This window comes from Oncorhynchus mykiss, unplaced genomic scaffold, assembly GCF_013265735.2.
Source record: "Oncorhynchus mykiss isolate Arlee unplaced genomic scaffold, USDA_OmykA_1.1 un_scaffold_318, whole genome shotgun sequence".
Lineage (NCBI taxonomy): Eukaryota > Metazoa > Chordata > Actinopteri > Salmoniformes > Salmonidae > Oncorhynchus > Oncorhynchus mykiss.
In genome coordinates, this window is record NW_023493767.1 from 137,501 (window position 1) to 156,748 (window position 19,248).

A 19,248-nucleotide genomic window follows, 5' to 3' on the forward strand; every position below is an offset into this window, starting at 1 on the left:
GTCCGTTTTTTCCCACAAGGCTTAAATATGTGCCCTCGCTTTGAAATAAGTAAGCAAGGTTAGTTTGTATTTCATCCAACAATCTGTGCTACAAATTATGGCTACAGTATATGCAATTTCTTCCACTTTTTGAGTGACACAAAGATGCTTATCTAAATGGTGGAAATGCAACAGCTGTTAATCAGGCTCACTTTGACTTTACATAGTGCACCAAGAGATAGTTTCTCGTTTACGGCCACACCGGCCTGAGTACGCCTGATCTCGTCCGATCTCGGAAGCTAAGCAGGGTCGGGCCTGGTTAGTACTTGAATGGGAGACCGCCTGGGAATACCAGGTGCTGTAAGCTTTTTGTCACTGCCTTGTGGAATTTCAACTCTTTGTCCGTTTTTTCCCACAAGGCTGAAATATGTGCCCTCGCTTTGAAATAAGTAAGCAAGGTTAGTTTGTATTTCATCCAACAATCTGTGCTACAAATTATGGCTACAGTATATGCAATTTCATCCACTTTTTGAGATTGCCTTTCGCTTGCGGCCACACCGGCCTGAGTACGCCTGATCTCGTCCGATCTTGGAAGCTAAGCAGGGTCGGGCCTGGTTAGTACTTGGATGGGAGACCGCCTGGGAATACCAGGTGCTGTAAGCTTTTTGTCACTGCCTTGTGGAATTTCAACTCTTTGTCCGTTTTTTCCCACAAGGCTGAAATATGTGCCCTCGCTTTGAAATAAGTAAGCAAGGTTAGTTTGTATTTCATCCAACAATCTGTGCTACAAATTATGGCTACAGTATATGCAATTTCTTCCACTTTTTGAGTGACACAAAGATGCTTATCTAAATGGTGGAAATGCAACAGCTGTTAATCAGGCTCACTTTGACTTTACATAGTGCACCAAGAGATAGTTTCTCGTTTACGGCCACACAGGCCTGAGTACGCCTGATCTCGTCCGATCTCGGAAGCTAAGCAGGGTCGGGCCTGGTTAGTACTTGAATGGGAGACCGCCTGGGAATACCAGGTGCTGTAAGCTTTTTGTCACTGCCTTGTGGAATTTCAACTCTTTGTCCGTTTTTTCCCACAAGGCTGAAATATGTGCCCTCGCTTTGAAATAAGTAAGCAAGGTTAGTTTGTATTTCATCCAACAATCTGTGCTACAAATTATGGCTACAGTATATGCAATTTCATCCATTTTTTGAGATTGCCTTTCGCTTACGGCCACACCGGCCTGAGTACGCCTGAGCTCGTCCGATCTCGGAAGCTAAGCAGGGTCGGGCCTGGTTAGTACTTGGATGGGAGACCGCCTGGGAATACCAGGTGCTGTAAGCTTTTTGTCACTGCCCAGTGGAATTTCAACTCTTTGTCCGTTTTTTCCCACAAGGCTTAAATATGTGCCCTCGCTTTGAAATAAGTAAGCAAGGTTAGTTTGTATTTCATCCAACAATCTGTGCTACAAATTATGGCTACAGTATATGCAATTTCTTCCACTTTTTGAGTGACACAAAGATGCTTATCTAAATGGTGGAAATGCAACAGCTGTTAATCAGGCTCACTTTGACTTTACATAGTGCACCAAGAGATAGTTTCTCGTTTACGGCCACACCGGCCTGAGTACGCCTGATCTCGTCCGATCTCGGAAGCTAAGCAGGGTCGGGCCTGGTTAGTACTTGAATGGGAGACCGCCTGGGAATACCAGGTGCTGTAAGCTTTTTGTCACTGCCTTGTGGAATTTCAACTCTTTGTCCGTTTTTTCCCACAAGGCTGAAATATGTGCCCTCGCTTTGAAATAAGTAAGCAAGGTTAGTTTGTATTTCATCCAACAATCTGTGCTACAAATTATGGCTACAGTATATGCAATTTCATCCACTTTTTGAGATTGCCTTTCGCTTGCGGCCACACCGGCCTGAGTACACCTGATCTCGTCCGATCTTGGAAGCTAAGCAGGGTCGGGCCTGGTTAGTACTTGGATGGGAGACCGCCTGGGAATACCAGGTGCTGTAAGCTTTTTGTCACTGCCTTGTGGAATTTCAACTCTTTGTCCGTTTTTTCCCACAAGGCTGAAATATGTGCCCTCGCTTTGAAATAAGTAAGCAAGGTTAGTTTGTATTTCATCCAACAATCTGTGCTACAAATTATGGCTACAGTATATGCAATTTCTTCCACTTTTTGAGTGACACAAAGATGCTTATCTAAATGGTGGAAATGCAACAGCTGTTAATCAGGCTCACTTTGACTTTACATAGTGCACCAAGAGATAGTTTCTCGCTTACGGCCACACCGGCCTGAGTACGCCTGATCTCGTCCGATCTCGGAAGCTAAGCAGGGTCGGGCCTGGTTAGTACTTGAATGGGAGACCGCCTGGGAATACCAGGTGCTGTAAGCTTTTTGTCACTGCCTTGTGGAATTTCAACTCTTTGTCCGTTTTTTCCCACAAGGCTGAAATATGTGCCCTCGCTTTGAAATAAGTAAGCAAGGTTAGTTTGTATTTCATCCAACAATCTGTGCTACAAATTATGGCTACAGTATATGCAATTTCATCCACTTTTTGAGATTTTGCTTTTCGCTTGCGGCCACACCGGCCTGAGTACGCCTGATCTCGTCCGATCTCGGAAGCTAAGCAGGGTCGGGCCTGGTTAGTACTTGGATGGGAGACCGCCTGGGAATACCAGGTGCTGTAAGCTTTTTGTCACTGCCTTGTGGAATTTCAACTCTTTGTCCGTTTTTTCCCACAAGGCTGAAATATGTGCCCTCGCTTTGAAATAAGTAAGCAAGGTTAGTTTGTATTTCATCCAACAATCTGTGCTACAAATTATGGCTACAGTATATGCAATTTCTTCCACTTTTTGAGTGACACAAAGATGCTTATCTAAATGGTGGAAATGCAACAGCTGTTAATCAGGCTCACTTTGACTTTACATAGTGCACCAAGAGATAGTTTCTCGTTTACGGCCACACCGGCCTGAGTACGCCTGATCTCGTCCGATCTCGGAAGCTAAGCAGGGTCGGGCCTGGTTAGTACTTGGATGGGAGACCGCCTGGGAATACCAGGTACTGTAAGCTTTTTGTCACTGCCTTGTGGAATTTCAACTCTTTGTCCGTTTTTTCCCACAAGGCTGAAATATGTGCCCTCGCTTTGAAATAAGTAAGCAAGGTTAGTTTGTATTTCATCCAACAATCTGTGCTACAAATTATGGCTACAGTATATGCAATTTCATCCACTTTTTGAGATTGCCTTTCGCTTGCGGCCACACCGGCCTGAGTACGCCTGATCTCGTCCGATCTCGGAAGCTAAGCAGGGTCGGGCCTGGTTAGTACTTGGATGGGAGACCGCCTGGGAATACCAGGTGCTGTAAGCTTTTTGTCACTGCCTTGTGGAATTTCAACTCTTTGTCCGTTTTTTCCCACAAGGCTGAAATATGTGCCCTCGCTTTGAAATAAGTAAGCAAGGTTAGTTTGTATTTCATCCAACAATCTGTGCTACAAATTATGGCTACAGTATATGCAATTTCTTCCACTTTTTGAGTGACACAAAGATGCTTATCTAAATGGTGGAAATGCAACAGCTGTTAATCAGGCTCACTTTGACTTTACATAGTGCACCAAGAGATAGTTTCTCGCTTACGGCCACACCGGCCTGAGTACGCCTGATCTCGTCTGATCTCGGAAGCTAAGCAGGGTCGGGCCTGGTTAGTACTTGGATGGGAGACCGTCTGGGAATACCAGGTGCTGTAAGCTTTTTGTCACTGCCTTGTGGAATTTCAACTCTTTGTCCGTTTTTTCCCACAAGGCTGAAATATGTGCCCTCGCTTTGAAATAAGTAAGCAAGGTTAGTTTGTATTTCATCCAACAATCTGTGCTACAAATTATGGCTACAGTATATGCAATTTCTTCCACTTTTTGAGTGACACAAAGATGCTTATCTAAATGGTGGAAATGCAACAGCTGTTAATCAGGCTCACTTTGACTTTACATAGTGCACCAAGAGATAGTTTCTCACTTACGGCCACACCGGCCTGAGTACGCCTGATCTCGTCCGATCTCGGAAGCTAAGCAGGGTCGGGCCTGGTTAGTACTTGGATGGGAGACCGCCTGGGAATACCAGGTGCTGTAAGCTTTTTGTCACTGCCTTGTGGAATTTCAACTCTTTGTCCGTTTTTTCCCACAAGGCTGAAATATGTGCCCTCGCTTTGAAATAAGTAAGCAAGGTTAGTTTGTATTTCATCCAACAATCTGTGCTACAAATTATGGCTACAGTATATGCAATTTCATCCATTTTTTGAGATTGCCTTTCGCTTACGGCCACACCGGCCTGAGTACGCCTGATCTCGTCCGATCTCGGAAGCTAAGCAGGGTCGGGCCTGGTTAGTACTTGGATGGGAGACCGCCTGGGAATACCAGGTGCTGTAAGCTTTTTGTCACTGCCCAGTGGAATTTCAACTCTTTGTCCGTTTTTTCCCACAAGGCTTAAATATGTGCCCTCGCTTTGAAATAAGTAAGCAAGGTTAGTTTGTATTTCATCCAACAATCTGTGCTACAAATTATGGCTACAGTATATGCAATTTCTTCCACTTTTTGAGTGACACAAAGATGCTTATCTAAATGGTGGAAATGCAACAGCTGTTAATCAGGCTCACTTTGACTTTACATAGTGCACCAAGAGATAGTTTCTCGTTTACGGCCACACCGGCCTGAGTACGCCTGATCTCGTCCGATCTCGGAAGCTAAGCAGGGTCGGGCCTGGTTAGTACTTGAATGGGAGACCGCCTGGGAATACCAGGTGCTGTAAGCTTTTTGTCACTGCCTTGTGGAATTTCAACTCTTTGTCCGTTTTTTCCCACAAGGCTGAAATATGTGCCCTCGCTTTGAAATAAGTAAGCAAGGTTAGTTTGTATTTCATCCAACAATCTGTGCTACAAATTATGGCTACAGTATATGCAATTTCATCCACTTTTTGAGATTGCCTTTCGCTTGCGGCCACACCGGCCTGAGTACGCCTGATCTCGTCCGATCTTGGAAGCTAAGCAGGGTCGGGCCTGGTTAGTACTTGGATGGGAGACCGCCTGGGAATACCAGGTGCTGTAAGCTTTTTGTCACTGCCTTGTGGAATTTCAACTCTTTGTCCGTTTTTTCCCACAAGGCTGAAATATGTGCCCTCGCTTTGAAATAAGTAAGCAAGGTTAGTTTGTATTTCATCCAACAATCTGTGCTACAAATTATGGCTACAGTATATGCAATTTCTTCCACTTTTTGAGTGACACAAAGATGCTTATCTAAATGGTGGAAATGCAACAGCTGTTAATCAGGCTCACTTTGACTTTACATAGTGCACCAAGAGATAGTTTCTCGTTTACGGCCACACCGGCCTGAGTACGCCTGATCTCGTCCGATCTCGGAAGCTAAGCAGGGTCGGGCCTGGTTAGTACTTGAATGGGAGACCGCCTGGGAATACCAGGTGCTGTAAGCTTTTTGTCACTGCCTTGTGGAATTTCAACTCTTTGTCCGTTTTTTCCCACAAGGCTGAAATATGTGCCCTCGCTTTGAAATAAGTAAGCAAGGTTAGTTTGTATTTCATCCAACAATCTGTGCTACAAATTATGGCTACAGTATATGCAATTTCATCCATTTTTTGAGATTGCCTTTCGCTTACGGCCACACCGGCCTGAGTACGCCTGATCTCGTCCGATCTCGGAAGCTAAGCAGGGTCGGGCCTGGTTAGTACTTGGATGGGAGACCGCCTGGGAATACCAGGTGCTGTAAGCTTTTTGTCACTGCCCAGTGGAATTTCAACTCTTTGTCCGTTTTTTCCCACAAGGCTTAAATATGTGCCCTCGCTTTGAAATAAGTAAGCAAGGTTAGTTTGTATTTCATCCAACAATCTGTGCTACAAATTATGGCTACAGTATATGCAATTTCATCCACTTTTTGAGATTGCCTTTCGCTTGCGGCCACACCGGCCTGAGTACGCCTGATCTCGTCCGATCTTGGAAGCTAAGCAGGGTCGGGCCTGGTTAGTACTTGGATGGGAGACCGCCTGGGAATACCAGGTGCTGTAAGCTTTTTGTCACTGCCTTGTGGAATTTCAACTCTTTGTCCGTTTTTTCCCACAAGGCTGAAATATGTGCCCTCGCTTTGAAATAAGTAAGCAAGGTTAGTTTGTATTTCATCCAACAATCTGTGCTACAAATTATGGCTACAGTATATGCAATTTCTTCCACTTTTTGAGTGACACAAAGATGCTTATCTAAATGGTGGAAATGCAACAGCTGTTAATCAGGCTCACTTTGACTTTACATAGTGCACCAAGAGATAGTTTCTCGCTTACGGCCACACCGGCCTGAGTACGCCTGATCTCGTCCGATCTCGGAAGCTAAGCAGGGTCGGGCCTGGTTAGTACTTGAATGGGAGACCGCCTGGGAATACCAGGTGCTGTAAGCTTTTTGTCACTGCCTTGTGGAATTTCAACTCTTTGTCCGTTTTTTCCCACAAGGCTGAAATATGTGCCCTCGCTTTGAAATAAGTAAGCAAGGTTAGTTTGTATTTCATCCAACAATCTGTGCTACAAATTATGGCTACAGTATATGCAATTTCATCCACTTTTTGAGATTTTGCTTTTCGCTTGCGGCCACACCGGCCTGAGTACGCCTGATCTCGTCCGATCTCGGAAGCTAAGCAGGGTCGGGCCTGGTTAGTACTTGGATGGGAGACCGCCTGGGAATACCAGGTGCTGTAAGCTTTTTGTCACTGCCTTGTGGAATTTCAACTCTTTGTCCGTTTTTTCCCACAAGGCTGAAATATGTGCCCTCGCTTTGAAATAAGTAAGCAAGGTTAGTTTGTATTTCATCCAACAATCTGTGCTACAAATTATGGCTACAGTATATGCAATTTCATCCACTTTTTGAGATTGCCTTTCGCTTACGGCCACACCGGCCTGAGTACGCCTGATCTCGTCCGATCTCGGAAGCTAAGCAGGGTCGGGCCTGGTTAGTACTTGGATGGGAGACCGCCTGGGAATACCAGGTGCTGTAAGCTTTTTGTCACTGCCTTGTGGAATTTCAACTCTTTGTCCGTTTTTTCCCACAAGGCTGAAATATGTGCCCTCGCTTTGAAATAAGTAAGCAAGGTTAGTTTGTATTTCATCCAACAATCTGTGCTACAAATTATGGCTACAGTATATGCAATTTCATCCATTTTTTGAGATTGCCTTTCGCTTACGGCCACACCGGCCTGAGTACGCCTGATCTCGTCCGATCTCGGAAGCTAAGCAGGGTCGGGCCTGGTTAGTACTTGGATGGGAGACCGCCTGGGAATACCAGGTGCTGTAAGCTTTTTGTCACTGCCCAGTGGAATTTCAACTCTTTGTCCGTTTTTTCCCACAAGGCTTAAATATGTGCCCTCGCTTTGAAATAAGTAAGCAAGGTTAGTTTGTATTTCATCCAACAATCTGTGCTACAAATTATGGCTACAGTATATGCAATTTCTTCCACTTTTTGAGTGACACAAAGATGCTTATCTAAATGGTGGAAATGCAACAGCTGTTAATCAGGCTCACTTTGACTTTACATAGTGCACCAAGAGATAGTTTCTCGTTTACGGCCACACCGGCCTGAGTACGCCTGATCTCGTCCGATCTCGGAAGCTAAGCAGGGTCGGGCCTGGTTAGTACTTGAATGGGAGACCGCCTGGGAATACCAGGTGCTGTAAGCTTTTTGTCACTGCCTTGTGGAATTTCAACTCTTTGTCCGTTTTTTCCCACAAGGCTGAAATATGTGCCCTCGCTTTGAAATAAGTAAGCAAGGTTAGTTTGTATTTCATCCAACAATCTGTGCTACAAATTATGGCTACAGTATATGCAATTTCATCCACTTTTTGAGATTGCCTTTCGCTTGCGGCCACACCGGCCTGAGTACGCCTGATCTCGTCCGATCTTGGAAGCTAAGCAGGGTCGGGCCTGGTTAGTACTTGGATGGGAGACCGCCTGGGAATACCAGGTGCTGTAAGCTTTTTGTCACTGCCTTGTGGAATTTCAACTCTTTGTCCGTTTTTTCCCACAAGGCTGAAATATGTGCCCTCGCTTTGAAATAAGTAAGCAAGGTTAGTTTGTATTTCATCCAACAATCTGTGCTACAAATTATGGCTACAGTATATGCAATTTCTTCCACTTTTTGAGTGACACAAAGATGCTTATCTAAATGGTGGAAATGCAACAGCTGTTAATCAGGCTCACTTTGACTTTACATAGTGCACCAAGAGATAGTTTCTCGTTTACGGCCACACCGGCCTGAGTACGCCTGATCTCGTCCGATCTCGGAAGCTAAGCAGGGTCGGGCCTGGTTAGTACTTGAATGGGAGACCGCCTGGGAATACCAGGTGCTGTAAGCTTTTTGTCACTGCCTTGTGGAATTTCAACTCTTTGTCCGTTTTTTCCCACAAGGCTGAAATATGTGCCCTCGCTTTGAAATAAGTAAGCAAGGTTAGTTTGTATTTCATCCAACAATCTGTGCTACAAATTATGGCTACAGTATATGCAATTTCATCCATTTTTTGAGATTGCCTTTCGCTTACGGCCACACCGGCCTGAGTACGCCTGATCTCGTCCGATCTCGGAAGCTAAGCAGGGTCGGGCCTGGTTAGTACTTGGATGGGAGACCGCCTGGGAATACCAGGTGCTGTAAGCTTTTTGTCACTGCCCAGTGGAATTTCAACTCTTTGTCCGTTTTTTCCCACAAGGCTTAAATATGTGCCCTCGCTTTGAAATAAGTAAGCAAGGTTAGTTTGTATTTCATCCAACAATCTGTGCTACAAATTATGGCTACAGTATATGCAATTTCTTCCACTTTTTGAGTGACACAAAGATGCTTATCTAAATGGTGGAAATGCAACAGCTGTTAATCAGGCTCACTTTGACTTTACATAGTGCACCAAGAGATAGTTTCTCGTTTACGGCCACACCGGCCTGAGTACGCCTGATCTCGTCCGATCTCGGAAGCTAAGCAGGGTCGGGCCTGGTTAGTACTTGAATGGGAGACCGCCTGGGAATACCAGGTGCTGTAAGCTTTTTGTCACTGCCTTGTGGAATTTCAACTCTTTGTCCGTTTTTTCCCACAAGGCTGAAATATGTGCCCTCGCTTTGAAATAAGTAAGCAAGGTTAGTTTGTATTTCATCCAACAATCTGTGCTACAAATTATGGCTACAGTATATGCAATTTCATCCACTTTTTGAGATTGCCTTTCGCTTGCGGCCACACCGGCCTGAGTACGCCTGATCTCGTCCGATCTTGGAAGCTAAGCAGGGTCGGGCCTGGTTAGTACTTGGATGGGAGACCGCCTGGGAATACCAGGTGCTGTAAGCTTTTTGTCACTGCCTTGTGGAATTTCAACTCTTTGTCCGTTTTTTCCCACAAGGCTGAAATATGTGCCCTCGCTTTGAAATAAGTAAGCAAGGTTAGTTTGTATTTCATCCAACAATCTGTGCTACAAATTATGGCTACAGTATATGCAATTTCTTCCACTTTTTGAGTGACACAAAGATGCTTATCTAAATGGTGGAAATGCAACAGCTGTTAATCAGGCTCACTTTGACTTTACATAGTGCACCAAGAGATAGTTTCTCGCTTACGGCCACACCGGCCTGAGTACGCCTGATCTCGTCCGATCTCGGAAGCTAAGCAGGGTCGGGCCTGGTTAGTACTTGAATGGGAGACCGCCTGGGAATACCAGGTGCTGTAAGCTTTTTGTCACTGCCTTGTGGAATTTCAACTCTTTGTCCGTTTTTTCCCACAAGGCTGAAATATGTGCCCTCGCTTTGAAATAAGTAAGCAAGGTTAGTTTGTATTTCATCCAACAATCTGTGCTACAAATTATGGCTACAGTATATGCAATTTCATCCACTTTTTGAGATTTTGCTTTTCGCTTGCGGCCACACCGGCCTGAGTACGCCTGATCTCGTCCGATCTCGGAAGCTAAGCAGGGTCGGGCCTGGTTAGTACTTGGATGGGAGACCGCCTGGGAATACCAGGTGCTGTAAGCTTTTTGTCACTGCCTTGTGGAATTTCAACTCTTTGTCCGTTTTTTCCCACAAGGCTGAAATATGTGCCCTCGCTTTGAAATAAGTAAGCAAGGTTAGTTTGTATTTCATCCAACAATCTGTGCTACAAATTATGGCTACAGTATATGCAATTTCTTCCACTTTTTGAGTGACACAAAGATGCTTATCTAAATGGTGGAAATGCAACAGCTGTTAATCAGGCTCACTTTGACTTTACATAGTGCACCAAGAGATAGTTTCTCGTTTACGGCCACACCGGCCTGAGTACGCCTGATCTCGTCCGATCTCGGAAGCTAAGCAGGGTCGGGCCTGGTTAGTACTTGGATGGGAGACCGCCTGGGAATACCAGGTACTGTAAGCTTTTTGTCACTGCCTTGTGGAATTTCAACTCTTTGTCCGTTTTTTCCCACAAGGCTGAAATATGTGCCCTCGCTTTGAAATAAGTAAGCAAGGTTAGTTTGTATTTCATCCAACAATCTGTGCTACAAATTATGGCTACAGTATATGCAATTTCATCCACTTTTTGAGATTGCCTTTCGCTTGCGGCCACACCGGCCTGAGTACGCCTGATCTCGTCCGATCTCGGAAGCTAAGCAGGGTCGGGCCTGGTTAGTACTTGGATGGGAGACCGCCTGGGAATACCAGGTGCTGTAAGCTTTTTGTCACTGCCTTGTGGAATTTCAACTCTTTGTCCGTTTTTTCCCACAAGGCTGAAATATGTGCCCTCGCTTTGAAATAAGTAAGCAAGGTTAGTTTGTATTTCATCCAACAATCTGTGCTACAAATTATGGCTACAGTATATGCAATTTCTTCCACTTTTTGAGTGACACAAAGATGCTTATCTAAATGGTGGAAATGCAACAGCTGTTAATCAGGCTCACTTTGACTTTACATAGTGCACCAAGAGATAGTTTCTCGCTTACGGCCACACCGGCCTGAGTACGCCTGATCTCGTCTGATCTCGGAAGCTAAGCAGGGTCGGGCCTGGTTAGTACTTGGATGGGAGACCGTCTGGGAATACCAGGTGCTGTAAGCTTTTTGTCACTGCCTTGTGGAATTTCAACTCTTTGTCCGTTTTTTCCCACAAGGCTGAAATATGTGCCCTCGCTTTGAAATAAGTAAGCAAGGTTAGTTTGTATTTCATCCAACAATCTGTGCTACAAATTATGGCTACAGTATATGCAATTTCTTCCACTTTTTGAGTGACACAAAGATGCTTATCTAAATGGTGGAAATGCAACAGCTGTTAATCAGGCTCACTTTGACTTTACATAGTGCACCAAGAGATAGTTTCTCACTTACGGCCACACCGGCCTGAGTACGCCTGATCTCGTCCGATCTCGGAAGCTAAGCAGGGTCGGGCCTGGTTAGTACTTGGATGGGAGACCGCCTGGGAATACCAGGTGCTGTAAGCTTTTTGTCACTGCCTTGTGGAATTTCAACTCTTTGTCCGTTTTTTCCCACAAGGCTGAAATATGTGCCCTCGCTTTGAAATAAGTAAGCAAGGTTAGTTTGTATTTCATCCAACAATCTGTGCTACAAATTATGGCTACAGTATATGCAATTTCATCCATTTTTTGAGATTGCCTTTCGCTTACGGCCACACCGGCCTGAGTACGCCTGATCTCGTCCGATCTCGGAAGCTAAGCAGGGTCGGGCCTGGTTAGTACTTGGATGGGAGACCGCCTGGGAATACCAGGTGCTGTAAGCTTTTTGTCACTGCCCAGTGGAATTTCAACTCTTTGTCCGTTTTTTCCCACAAGGCTTAAATATGTGCCCTCGCTTTGAAATAAGTAAGCAAGGTTAGTTTGTATTTCATCCAACAATCTGTGCTACAAATTATGGCTACAGTATATGCAATTTCTTCCACTTTTTGAGTGACACAAAGATGCTTATCTAAATGGTGGAAATGCAACAGCTGTTAATCAGGCTCACTTTGACTTTACATAGTGCACCAAGAGATAGTTTCTCGTTTACGGCCACACCGGCCTGAGTACGCCTGATCTCGTCCGATCTCGGAAGCTAAGCAGGGTCGGGCCTGGTTAGTACTTGAATGGGAGACCGCCTGGGAATACCAGGTGCTGTAAGCTTTTTGTCACTGCCTTGTGGAATTTCAACTCTTTGTCCGTTTTTTCCCACAAGGCTGAAATATGTGCCCTCGCTTTGAAATAAGTAAGCAAGGTTAGTTTGTATTTCATCCAACAATCTGTGCTACAAATTATGGCTACAGTATATGCAATTTCATCCACTTTTTGAGATTGCCTTTCGCTTGCGGCCACACCGGCCTGAGTACGCCTGATCTCGTCCGATCTTGGAAGCTAAGCAGGGTCGGGCCTGGTTAGTACTTGGATGGGAGACCGCCTGGGAATACCAGGTGCTGTAAGCTTTTTGTCACTGCCTTGTGGAATTTCAACTCTTTGTCCGTTTTTTCCCACAAGGCTGAAATATGTGCCCTCGCTTTGAAATAAGTAAGCAAGGTTAGTTTGTATTTCATCCAACAATCTGTGCTACAAATTATGGCTACAGTATATGCAATTTCTTCCACTTTTTGAGTGACACAAAGATGCTTATCTAAATGGTGGAAATGCAACAGCTGTTAATCAGGCTCACTTTGACTTTACATAGTGCACCAAGAGATAGTTTCTCGCTTACGGCCACACCGGCCTGAGTACGCCTGATCTCGTCCGATCTCGGAAGCTAAGCAGGGTCGGGCCTGGTTAGTACTTGAATGGGAGACCGCCTGGGAATACCAGGTGCTGTAAGCTTTTTGTCACTGCCTTGTGGAATTTCAACTCTTTGTCCGTTTTTTCCCACAAGGCTGAAATATGTGCCCTCGCTTTGAAATAAGTAAGCAAGGTTAGTTTGTATTTCATCCAACAATCTGTGCTACAAATTATGGCTACAGTATATGCAATTTCATCCACTTTTTGAGATTTTGCTTTTCGCTTGCGGCCACACCGGCCTGAGTACGCCTGATCTCGTCCGATCTCGGAAGCTAAGCAGGGTCGGGCCTGGTTAGTACTTGGATGGGAGACCGCCTGGGAATACCAGGTGCTGTAAGCTTTTTGTCACTGCCTTGTGGAATTTCAACTCTTTGTCCGTTTTTTCCCACAAGGCTGAAATATGTGCCCTCGCTTTGAAATAAGTAAGCAAGGTTAGTTTGTATTTCATCCAACAATCTGTGCTACAAATTATGGCTACAGTATATGCAATTTCATCCACTTTTTGAGATTGCCTTTCGCTTACGGCCACACCGGCCTGAGTACGCCTGATCTCGTCCGATCTCGGAAGCTAAGCAGGGTCGGGCCTGGTTAGTACTTGGATGGGAGACCGCCTGGGAATACCAGGTGCTGTAAGCTTTTTGTCACTGCCTTGTGGAATTTCAACTCTTTGTCCGTTTTTTCCCACAAGGCTGAAATATGTGCCCTCGCTTTGAAATAAGTAAGCAAGGTTAGTTTGTATTTCATCCAACAATCTGTGCTACAAATTATGGCTACAGTATATGCAATTTCTTCCACTTTTTGAGTGACACAAAGATGCTTATCTAAATGGTGGAAATGCAACAGCTGTTAATCAGGCTCACTTTGACTTTACATAGTGCACCAAGAGATAGTTTCTCGCTTACGGCCACACCGGCCTGAGTACGCCTGATCTCGTCCGATCTCGGAAGCTAAGCAGGGTCGGGCCTGGTTAGTACTTGGATGGGAGACCGCCTGGGAATACCAGGTGCTGTAAGCTTTTTGTCACTGCCTTGTGGAATTTCAACTCTTTGTCCGTTTTTTCCCACAAGGCTGAAATATGTGCCCTCGCTTTGAAATAAGTAAGCAAGGTTAGTTTGTATTTCATCCAACAATCTGTGCTACAAATTATGGCTACAGTATATGCAATTTCATCCATTTTTTGAGATTGCCTTTCGCTTACGGCCACACCGGCCTGAGTACGCCTGATCTCGTCCGATCTCGGAAGCTAAGCAGGGTCGGGCCTGGTTAGTACTTGGATGGGAGACCGCCTGGGAATACCAGGTGCTGTAAGCTTTTTGTCACTGCCTTGTGGAATTTCAACTCTTTGTCCGTTTTTTCCCACAAGGCTGAAATATGTGCCCTCGCTTTGAAATAAGTAAGCAAGGTTAGTTTGTATTTCATCCAACAATCTGTGCTACAAATTATGGCTACAGTATATGCAATTTCTTCCACTTTTTGAGTGACACAAAGATGCTTATCTAAATGGTGGAAATGCAACAGCTGTTAATCAGGCTCACTTTGACTTTACATAGTGCACCAAGAGATAGTTTCTCGTTTACGGCCACACCGGCCTGAGTACGCCTGATCTCGTCCGATCTCGGAAGCTAAGCAGGGTCGGGCCTGGTTAGTACTTGAATGGGAGACCGCCTGGGAATACCAGGTGCTGTAAGCTTTTTGTCACTGCCTTGTGGAATTTCAACTCTTTGTCCGTTTTTTCCCACAAGGCTGAAATATGTGCCCTCGCTTTGAAATAAGTAAGCAAGGTTAGTTTGTATTTCATCCAACAATCTGTGCTACAAATTATGGCTACAGTATATGCAATTTCATCCATTTTTTGAGATTGCCTTTCGCTTACGGCCACACCGGCCTGAGTACGCCTGAGCTCGTCCGATCTCGGAAGCTAAGCAGGGTCGGGCCTGGTTAGTACTTGGATGGGAGACCGCCTGGGAATACCAGGTGCTGTAAGCTTTTTGTCACTGCCCAGTGGAATTTCAACTCTTTGTCCGTTTTTTCCCACAAGGCTTAAATATGTGCCCTCGCTTTGAAATAAGTAAGCAAGGTTAGTTTGTATTTCATCCAACAATCTGTGCTACAAATTATGGCTACAGTATATGCAATTTCTTCCACTTTTTGAGTGACACAAAGATGCTTATCTAAATGGTGGAAATGCAACAGCTGTTAATCAGGCTCACTTTGACTTTACATAGTGCACCAAGAGATAGTTTCTCGTTTACGGCCACACCGGCCTGAGTACGCCTGATCTCGTCCGATCTCGGAAGCTAAGCAGGGTCGGGCCTGGTTAGTACTTGAATGGGAGACCGCCTGGGAATACCAGGTGCTGTAAGCTTTTTGTCACTGCCTTGTGGAATTTCAACTCTTTGTCCGTTTTTTCCCACAAGGCTGAAATATGTGCCCTCGCTTTGAAATAAGTAAGCAAGGTTAGTTTGTATTTCATCCAACAATCTGTGCTACAAATTATGGCTACAGTATATGCAATTTCTTCCACTTTTTGAGTGACACAAAGATGCTTATCTAAATGGTGGAAATGCAACAGCTGTTAATCAGGCTCACTTTGACTTTACATAGTGCACCAAGAGATAGTTTCTCGCTTACGGCCACACCGGCCTGAGTACGCCTGATCTCGTCCGATCTCGGAAGCTAAGCAGGGTCGGGCCTGGTTAGTACTTGGATGGGAGACCGCCTGGGAATACCAGGTGCTGTAAGCTTTTTGTCACTGCCTTGTGGAATTTCAACTCTTTGTCCGTTTTTTCCCACAAGGCTGAAATATGTGCCCTCGCTTTGAAATAAGTAAGCAAGGTTAGTTTGTATTTCATCCAACAATCTGTGCTACAAATTATGGCTACAGTATATGCAATTTCATCCATTTTTTGAGATTGCCTTTCGCTTACGGCCACACCGGCCTGAGTACGCCTGATCTCGTCCGATCTCGGAAGCTAAGCAGGGTCGGGCCTGGTTAGTACTTGGATGGGAGACCGCCTGGGAATACCAGGTGCTGTAAGCTTTTTGTCACTGCCTTGTGGAATTTCAACTCTTTGTCCGTTTTTTCCCACAAGGCTGAAATATGTGCCCTCGCTTTGAAATAAGTAAGCAAGGTTAGTTTGTATTTCATCCAACAATCTGTGCTACAAATTATGGCTACAGTATATGCAATTTCTTCCACTTTTTGAGTGACACAAAGATGCTTATCTAAATGGTGGAAATGCAACAGCTGTTAATCAGGCTCACTTTGACTTTACATAGTGCACCAAGAGATAGTTTCTCGTTTACGGCCACACCGGCCTGAGTACGCCTGATCTCGTCCGATCTCGGAAGCTAAGCAGGGTCGGGCCTGGTTAGTACTTGAATGGGAGACCGCCTGGGAATACCAGGTGCTGTAAGCTTTTTGTCACTGCCTTGTGGAATTTCAACTCTTTGTCCGTTTTTTCCCACAAGGCTGAAATATGTGCCCTCGCTTTGAAATAAGTAAGCAAGGTTAGTTTGTATTTCATCCAACAATCTGTGCTACAAATTATGGCTACAGTATATGCAATTTCATCCATTTTTTGAGATTGCCTTTCGCTTACGGCCACACCGGCCTGAGTACGCCTGATCTCGTCCGATCTCGGAAGCTAAGCAGGGTCGGGCCTGGTTAGTACTTGGATGGGAGACCGCCTGGGAATACCAGGTGCTGTAAGCTTTTTGTCACTGCCCAGTGGAATTTCAACTCTTTGTCCGTTTTTTCCCACAAGGCTTAAATATGTGCCCTCGCTTTGAAATAAGTAAGCAAGGTTAGTTTGTATTTCATCCAACAATCTGTGCTACAAATTATGGCTACAGTATATGCAATTTCTTCCACTTTTTGAGTGACACAAAGATGCTTATCTAAATGGTGGAAATGCAACAGCTGTTAATCAGGCTCACTTTGACTTTACATAGTGCACCAAGAGATAGTTTCTCGTTTACGGCCACACCGGCCTGAGTACGCCTGATCTCGTCCGATCTCGGAAGCTAAGCAGGGTCGGGCCTGGTTAGTACTTGAATGGGAGACCGCCTGGGAATACCAGGTGCTGTAAGCTTTTTGTCACTGCCTTGTGGAATTTCAACTCTTTGTCCGTTTTTTCCCACAAGGCTGAAATATGTGCCCTCGCTTTGAAATAAGTAAGCAAGGTTAGTTTGTATTTCATCCAACAATCTGTGCTACAAATTATGGCTACAGTATATGCAATTTCATCCACTTTTTGAGATTGCCTTTCGCTTGCGGCCACACCGGCCTGAGTACGCCTGATCTCGTCCGATCTTGGAAGCTAAGCAGGGTCGGGCCTGGTTAGTACTTGGATGGGAGACCGCCTGGGAATACCAGGTGCTGTAAGCTTTTTGTCACTGCCTTGTGGAATTTCAACTCTTTGTCCGTTTTTTCCCACAAGGCTGAAATATGTGCCCTCGCTTTGAAATAAGTAAGCAAGGTTAGTTTGTATTTCATCCAACAATCTGTGCTACAAATTATGGCTACAGTATATGCAATTTCTTCCACTTTTTGAGTGACACAAAGATGCTTATCTAAATGGTGGAAATGCAACAGCTGTTAATCAGGCTCACTTTGACTTTACATAGTGCACCAAGAGATAGTTTCTCGCTTACGGCCACACCGGCCTGAGTACGCCTGATCTCGTCCGATCTCGGAAGCTAAGCAGGGTCGGGCCTGGTTAGTACTTGAATGGGAGACCGCCTGGGAATACCAGGTGCTGTAAGCTTTTTGTCACTGCCTTGTGGAATTTCAACTCTTTGTCCGTTTTTTCCCACAAGGCTGAAATATGTGCCCTCGCTTTGAAATAAGTAAGCAAGGTTAGTTTGTATTTCATCCAACAATCTGTGCTACAAATTATGGCTACAGTATATGCAATTTCATCCACTTTTTGAGATTTTGCTTTTCGCTTGCGGCCACACCGGCCTGAGTACGCCTGATCTCGTCCGATCTCGGAAGCTAAGCAGGGTCGGGCCTGGTTAGTACTTGGATGGGAGACCGCCTGGGAATACCAGGTGCTGTAAGCTTTTTGTCACTGCCTTGTGGAATTTCAACTCTTTGTCCGTTTTTTCCCACAAGGCTGAAATATGTGCCCTCGCTTTGAAATAAGTAAGCAAGGTTAGTTTGTATTTCATCCAACAATCTGTGCTACAAATTATGGCTACAGTATATGCAATTTCATCCATTTTTTGAGATTGCCTTTCGCTTACGGCCACACCGGCCTGAGTACGCCTGATCTCGTCCGATCTCGGAAGCTAAGCAGGGTCGGGCCTGGTTAGTACTTGGATGGGAGACCGCCTGGGAATACCAGGTGCTGTAAGCTTTTTGTCACTGCCCAGTGGAATTTCAACTCTTTGTCCGTTTTTTCCCACAAGGCTTAAATATGTGCCCTCGCTTTGAAATAAGTAAGCAAGGTTAGTTTGTATTTCATCCAACAATCTGTGCTACAAATTATGGCTACAGTATATGCAATTTCTTCCACTTTTTGAGTGACACAAAGATGCTTATCTAAATGGTGGAAATGCAACAGCTGTTAATCAGGCTCACTTTGACTTTACATAGTGCACCAAGAGATAGTTTCTCGTTTACGGCCACACCGGCCTGAGTACGCCTGATCTCGTCCGATCTCGGAAGCTAAGCAGGGTCGGGCCTGGTTAGTACTTGAATGGGAGACCGCCTGGGAATACCAGGTGCTGTAAGCTTTTTGTCACTGCCTTGTGGAATTTCAACTCTTTGTCCGTTTTTTCCCACAAGGCTGAAATATGTGCCCTCGCTTTGAAATAAGTAAGCAAGGTTAGTTTGTATTTCATCCAACAATCTGTGCTACAAATTATGGCTACAGTATATGCAATTTCATCCACTTTTTGAGATTGCCTTTCGCTTGCGGCCACACCGGCCTGAGTACGCCTGATCTCGTCCGATCTTGGAAGCTAAGCAGGGTCGGGCCTGGTTAGTACTTGGATGGGAGACCGCCTGGGAATACCAGGTGCTGTAAGCTTTTTGTCACTGCCTTGTGGAATTTCAACTCTTTGTCCGTTTTTTCCCACAAGGCTGAAATATGTGCCCTCGCTTTGAAATAAGTAAGCAAGGTTAGTTTGTATTTCATCCAACAATCTGTGCTACAAATTATGGCTACAGTATATGCAATTTCTTCCACTTTTTGAGTGACACAAAGATGCTTATCTAAATGGTGGAAATGCAACAGCTGTTAATCAGGCTCACTTTGACTTTACATAGTGCACCAAGAGATAGTTTCTCGTTTACGGCCACACCGGCCTGAGTACGCCTGATCTCGTCCGATCTCGGAAGCTAAGCAGGGTCGGGCCTGGTTAGTACTTGAATGGGAGACCGCCTGGGAATACCAGGTGCTGTAAGCTTTTTGTCACTGCCTTGTGGAATTTCAACTCTTTGTCCGTTTTTTCCCACAAGGCTGAAATATGTGCCCTCGCTTT

General features: G+C 45.0%; 56 non-coding genes and 1 pseudogene across 56 annotated transcripts; all 57 read left to right on the plus strand.

Annotated features, from left to right (window-relative positions):
- Nucleotides 1-227: 227 nt before the first annotated feature.
- On the plus strand, nt 228-346 carry LOC118950862. The gene has a single exon (XR_005042789.1). It is a non-coding gene; the product is annotated as a 5S ribosomal RNA (ribosomal RNA).
- Nucleotides 347-523: 177 nt separating this feature from the next.
- On the plus strand, nt 524-642 carry LOC118950948. Its single transcript, XR_005042875.1, has one exon. It is a non-coding gene; the product is annotated as a 5S ribosomal RNA (ribosomal RNA).
- A 260-nt stretch (nt 643-902) lies between these two features.
- Nucleotides 903-1,021, plus strand: LOC118951018 (annotated as a pseudogene).
- A 177-nt stretch (nt 1,022-1,198) lies between these two features.
- LOC118950914 lies at nt 1,199-1,317 on the plus strand. Its single transcript, XR_005042841.1, has one exon. It is a non-coding gene; the product is annotated as a 5S ribosomal RNA (ribosomal RNA).
- Nucleotides 1,318-1,577: 260 nt separating this feature from the next.
- On the plus strand, nt 1,578-1,696 carry LOC118950863. The gene has a single exon (XR_005042790.1). It is a non-coding gene; the product is annotated as a 5S ribosomal RNA (ribosomal RNA).
- Nucleotides 1,697-1,873: 177 nt separating this feature from the next.
- On the plus strand, nt 1,874-1,992 carry LOC118950898. The gene has a single exon (XR_005042825.1). It is a non-coding gene; the product is annotated as a 5S ribosomal RNA (ribosomal RNA).
- Nucleotides 1,993-2,252: 260 nt separating this feature from the next.
- Nucleotides 2,253-2,371, plus strand: LOC118950733. The gene has a single exon (XR_005042660.1). It is a non-coding gene; the product is annotated as a 5S ribosomal RNA (ribosomal RNA).
- A 179-nt stretch (nt 2,372-2,550) lies between these two features.
- On the plus strand, nt 2,551-2,669 carry LOC118950769. Its single transcript, XR_005042696.1, has one exon. It is a non-coding gene; the product is annotated as a 5S ribosomal RNA (ribosomal RNA).
- Nucleotides 2,670-2,929: 260 nt separating this feature from the next.
- Nucleotides 2,930-3,048, plus strand: LOC118950909. Its single transcript, XR_005042836.1, has one exon. It is a non-coding gene; the product is annotated as a 5S ribosomal RNA (ribosomal RNA).
- A 177-nt stretch (nt 3,049-3,225) lies between these two features.
- LOC118950770 lies at nt 3,226-3,344 on the plus strand. Its single transcript, XR_005042697.1, has one exon. It is a non-coding gene; the product is annotated as a 5S ribosomal RNA (ribosomal RNA).
- Nucleotides 3,345-3,604: 260 nt separating this feature from the next.
- On the plus strand, nt 3,605-3,723 carry LOC118950785. Its single transcript, XR_005042712.1, has one exon. It is a non-coding gene; the product is annotated as a 5S ribosomal RNA (ribosomal RNA).
- A 260-nt stretch (nt 3,724-3,983) lies between these two features.
- Nucleotides 3,984-4,102, plus strand: LOC118950813. The gene has a single exon (XR_005042740.1). It is a non-coding gene; the product is annotated as a 5S ribosomal RNA (ribosomal RNA).
- A 177-nt stretch (nt 4,103-4,279) lies between these two features.
- Nucleotides 4,280-4,398, plus strand: LOC118950679. The gene has a single exon (XR_005042606.1). It is a non-coding gene; the product is annotated as a 5S ribosomal RNA (ribosomal RNA).
- Nucleotides 4,399-4,658: 260 nt separating this feature from the next.
- On the plus strand, nt 4,659-4,777 carry LOC118950864. Its single transcript, XR_005042791.1, has one exon. It is a non-coding gene; the product is annotated as a 5S ribosomal RNA (ribosomal RNA).
- Nucleotides 4,778-4,954: 177 nt separating this feature from the next.
- LOC118950949 lies at nt 4,955-5,073 on the plus strand. Its single transcript, XR_005042876.1, has one exon. It is a non-coding gene; the product is annotated as a 5S ribosomal RNA (ribosomal RNA).
- A 260-nt stretch (nt 5,074-5,333) lies between these two features.
- LOC118950865 lies at nt 5,334-5,452 on the plus strand. Its single transcript, XR_005042792.1, has one exon. It is a non-coding gene; the product is annotated as a 5S ribosomal RNA (ribosomal RNA).
- A 177-nt stretch (nt 5,453-5,629) lies between these two features.
- On the plus strand, nt 5,630-5,748 carry LOC118950680. The gene has a single exon (XR_005042607.1). It is a non-coding gene; the product is annotated as a 5S ribosomal RNA (ribosomal RNA).
- A 177-nt stretch (nt 5,749-5,925) lies between these two features.
- On the plus strand, nt 5,926-6,044 carry LOC118950951. Its single transcript, XR_005042878.1, has one exon. It is a non-coding gene; the product is annotated as a 5S ribosomal RNA (ribosomal RNA).
- Nucleotides 6,045-6,304: 260 nt separating this feature from the next.
- On the plus strand, nt 6,305-6,423 carry LOC118950734. Its single transcript, XR_005042661.1, has one exon. It is a non-coding gene; the product is annotated as a 5S ribosomal RNA (ribosomal RNA).
- A 179-nt stretch (nt 6,424-6,602) lies between these two features.
- On the plus strand, nt 6,603-6,721 carry LOC118950771. Its single transcript, XR_005042698.1, has one exon. It is a non-coding gene; the product is annotated as a 5S ribosomal RNA (ribosomal RNA).
- Nucleotides 6,722-6,898: 177 nt separating this feature from the next.
- LOC118950681 lies at nt 6,899-7,017 on the plus strand. Its single transcript, XR_005042608.1, has one exon. It is a non-coding gene; the product is annotated as a 5S ribosomal RNA (ribosomal RNA).
- A 177-nt stretch (nt 7,018-7,194) lies between these two features.
- Nucleotides 7,195-7,313, plus strand: LOC118950682. Its single transcript, XR_005042609.1, has one exon. It is a non-coding gene; the product is annotated as a 5S ribosomal RNA (ribosomal RNA).
- A 260-nt stretch (nt 7,314-7,573) lies between these two features.
- LOC118950866 lies at nt 7,574-7,692 on the plus strand. Its single transcript, XR_005042793.1, has one exon. It is a non-coding gene; the product is annotated as a 5S ribosomal RNA (ribosomal RNA).
- Nucleotides 7,693-7,869: 177 nt separating this feature from the next.
- LOC118950952 lies at nt 7,870-7,988 on the plus strand. Its single transcript, XR_005042879.1, has one exon. It is a non-coding gene; the product is annotated as a 5S ribosomal RNA (ribosomal RNA).
- A 260-nt stretch (nt 7,989-8,248) lies between these two features.
- On the plus strand, nt 8,249-8,367 carry LOC118950867. Its single transcript, XR_005042794.1, has one exon. It is a non-coding gene; the product is annotated as a 5S ribosomal RNA (ribosomal RNA).
- Nucleotides 8,368-8,544: 177 nt separating this feature from the next.
- LOC118950684 lies at nt 8,545-8,663 on the plus strand. The gene has a single exon (XR_005042611.1). It is a non-coding gene; the product is annotated as a 5S ribosomal RNA (ribosomal RNA).
- A 260-nt stretch (nt 8,664-8,923) lies between these two features.
- LOC118950868 lies at nt 8,924-9,042 on the plus strand. Its single transcript, XR_005042795.1, has one exon. It is a non-coding gene; the product is annotated as a 5S ribosomal RNA (ribosomal RNA).
- Nucleotides 9,043-9,219: 177 nt separating this feature from the next.
- LOC118950953 lies at nt 9,220-9,338 on the plus strand. The gene has a single exon (XR_005042880.1). It is a non-coding gene; the product is annotated as a 5S ribosomal RNA (ribosomal RNA).
- Nucleotides 9,339-9,598: 260 nt separating this feature from the next.
- LOC118950735 lies at nt 9,599-9,717 on the plus strand. The gene has a single exon (XR_005042662.1). It is a non-coding gene; the product is annotated as a 5S ribosomal RNA (ribosomal RNA).
- A 179-nt stretch (nt 9,718-9,896) lies between these two features.
- On the plus strand, nt 9,897-10,015 carry LOC118950773. Its single transcript, XR_005042700.1, has one exon. It is a non-coding gene; the product is annotated as a 5S ribosomal RNA (ribosomal RNA).
- Nucleotides 10,016-10,275: 260 nt separating this feature from the next.
- Nucleotides 10,276-10,394, plus strand: LOC118950910. Its single transcript, XR_005042837.1, has one exon. It is a non-coding gene; the product is annotated as a 5S ribosomal RNA (ribosomal RNA).
- A 177-nt stretch (nt 10,395-10,571) lies between these two features.
- Nucleotides 10,572-10,690, plus strand: LOC118950774. Its single transcript, XR_005042701.1, has one exon. It is a non-coding gene; the product is annotated as a 5S ribosomal RNA (ribosomal RNA).
- Nucleotides 10,691-10,950: 260 nt separating this feature from the next.
- On the plus strand, nt 10,951-11,069 carry LOC118950786. The gene has a single exon (XR_005042713.1). It is a non-coding gene; the product is annotated as a 5S ribosomal RNA (ribosomal RNA).
- Nucleotides 11,070-11,329: 260 nt separating this feature from the next.
- Nucleotides 11,330-11,448, plus strand: LOC118950814. The gene has a single exon (XR_005042741.1). It is a non-coding gene; the product is annotated as a 5S ribosomal RNA (ribosomal RNA).
- A 177-nt stretch (nt 11,449-11,625) lies between these two features.
- Nucleotides 11,626-11,744, plus strand: LOC118950685. Its single transcript, XR_005042612.1, has one exon. It is a non-coding gene; the product is annotated as a 5S ribosomal RNA (ribosomal RNA).
- A 260-nt stretch (nt 11,745-12,004) lies between these two features.
- On the plus strand, nt 12,005-12,123 carry LOC118950869. The gene has a single exon (XR_005042796.1). It is a non-coding gene; the product is annotated as a 5S ribosomal RNA (ribosomal RNA).
- A 177-nt stretch (nt 12,124-12,300) lies between these two features.
- LOC118950954 lies at nt 12,301-12,419 on the plus strand. Its single transcript, XR_005042881.1, has one exon. It is a non-coding gene; the product is annotated as a 5S ribosomal RNA (ribosomal RNA).
- A 260-nt stretch (nt 12,420-12,679) lies between these two features.
- On the plus strand, nt 12,680-12,798 carry LOC118950736. The gene has a single exon (XR_005042663.1). It is a non-coding gene; the product is annotated as a 5S ribosomal RNA (ribosomal RNA).
- A 179-nt stretch (nt 12,799-12,977) lies between these two features.
- On the plus strand, nt 12,978-13,096 carry LOC118950775. Its single transcript, XR_005042702.1, has one exon. It is a non-coding gene; the product is annotated as a 5S ribosomal RNA (ribosomal RNA).
- A 177-nt stretch (nt 13,097-13,273) lies between these two features.
- Nucleotides 13,274-13,392, plus strand: LOC118950686. Its single transcript, XR_005042613.1, has one exon. It is a non-coding gene; the product is annotated as a 5S ribosomal RNA (ribosomal RNA).
- Nucleotides 13,393-13,652: 260 nt separating this feature from the next.
- LOC118950687 lies at nt 13,653-13,771 on the plus strand. The gene has a single exon (XR_005042614.1). It is a non-coding gene; the product is annotated as a 5S ribosomal RNA (ribosomal RNA).
- Nucleotides 13,772-13,948: 177 nt separating this feature from the next.
- LOC118950688 lies at nt 13,949-14,067 on the plus strand. The gene has a single exon (XR_005042615.1). It is a non-coding gene; the product is annotated as a 5S ribosomal RNA (ribosomal RNA).
- Nucleotides 14,068-14,327: 260 nt separating this feature from the next.
- LOC118950870 lies at nt 14,328-14,446 on the plus strand. Its single transcript, XR_005042797.1, has one exon. It is a non-coding gene; the product is annotated as a 5S ribosomal RNA (ribosomal RNA).
- A 177-nt stretch (nt 14,447-14,623) lies between these two features.
- LOC118950915 lies at nt 14,624-14,742 on the plus strand. The gene has a single exon (XR_005042842.1). It is a non-coding gene; the product is annotated as a 5S ribosomal RNA (ribosomal RNA).
- Nucleotides 14,743-15,002: 260 nt separating this feature from the next.
- Nucleotides 15,003-15,121, plus strand: LOC118950871. The gene has a single exon (XR_005042798.1). It is a non-coding gene; the product is annotated as a 5S ribosomal RNA (ribosomal RNA).
- A 260-nt stretch (nt 15,122-15,381) lies between these two features.
- Nucleotides 15,382-15,500, plus strand: LOC118950689. Its single transcript, XR_005042616.1, has one exon. It is a non-coding gene; the product is annotated as a 5S ribosomal RNA (ribosomal RNA).
- Nucleotides 15,501-15,677: 177 nt separating this feature from the next.
- Nucleotides 15,678-15,796, plus strand: LOC118950690. Its single transcript, XR_005042617.1, has one exon. It is a non-coding gene; the product is annotated as a 5S ribosomal RNA (ribosomal RNA).
- Nucleotides 15,797-16,056: 260 nt separating this feature from the next.
- LOC118950873 lies at nt 16,057-16,175 on the plus strand. Its single transcript, XR_005042800.1, has one exon. It is a non-coding gene; the product is annotated as a 5S ribosomal RNA (ribosomal RNA).
- Nucleotides 16,176-16,352: 177 nt separating this feature from the next.
- On the plus strand, nt 16,353-16,471 carry LOC118950691. Its single transcript, XR_005042618.1, has one exon. It is a non-coding gene; the product is annotated as a 5S ribosomal RNA (ribosomal RNA).
- A 260-nt stretch (nt 16,472-16,731) lies between these two features.
- Nucleotides 16,732-16,850, plus strand: LOC118950874. The gene has a single exon (XR_005042801.1). It is a non-coding gene; the product is annotated as a 5S ribosomal RNA (ribosomal RNA).
- A 177-nt stretch (nt 16,851-17,027) lies between these two features.
- On the plus strand, nt 17,028-17,146 carry LOC118950955. The gene has a single exon (XR_005042882.1). It is a non-coding gene; the product is annotated as a 5S ribosomal RNA (ribosomal RNA).
- A 260-nt stretch (nt 17,147-17,406) lies between these two features.
- LOC118950737 lies at nt 17,407-17,525 on the plus strand. The gene has a single exon (XR_005042664.1). It is a non-coding gene; the product is annotated as a 5S ribosomal RNA (ribosomal RNA).
- Nucleotides 17,526-17,704: 179 nt separating this feature from the next.
- Nucleotides 17,705-17,823, plus strand: LOC118950776. The gene has a single exon (XR_005042703.1). It is a non-coding gene; the product is annotated as a 5S ribosomal RNA (ribosomal RNA).
- Nucleotides 17,824-18,000: 177 nt separating this feature from the next.
- On the plus strand, nt 18,001-18,119 carry LOC118950692. The gene has a single exon (XR_005042619.1). It is a non-coding gene; the product is annotated as a 5S ribosomal RNA (ribosomal RNA).
- A 260-nt stretch (nt 18,120-18,379) lies between these two features.
- On the plus strand, nt 18,380-18,498 carry LOC118950875. Its single transcript, XR_005042802.1, has one exon. It is a non-coding gene; the product is annotated as a 5S ribosomal RNA (ribosomal RNA).
- Nucleotides 18,499-18,675: 177 nt separating this feature from the next.
- LOC118950956 lies at nt 18,676-18,794 on the plus strand. The gene has a single exon (XR_005042883.1). It is a non-coding gene; the product is annotated as a 5S ribosomal RNA (ribosomal RNA).
- A 260-nt stretch (nt 18,795-19,054) lies between these two features.
- On the plus strand, nt 19,055-19,173 carry LOC118950876. The gene has a single exon (XR_005042803.1). It is a non-coding gene; the product is annotated as a 5S ribosomal RNA (ribosomal RNA).
- The last annotated feature ends 75 nt before the right edge of the window (nt 19,174-19,248 follow it).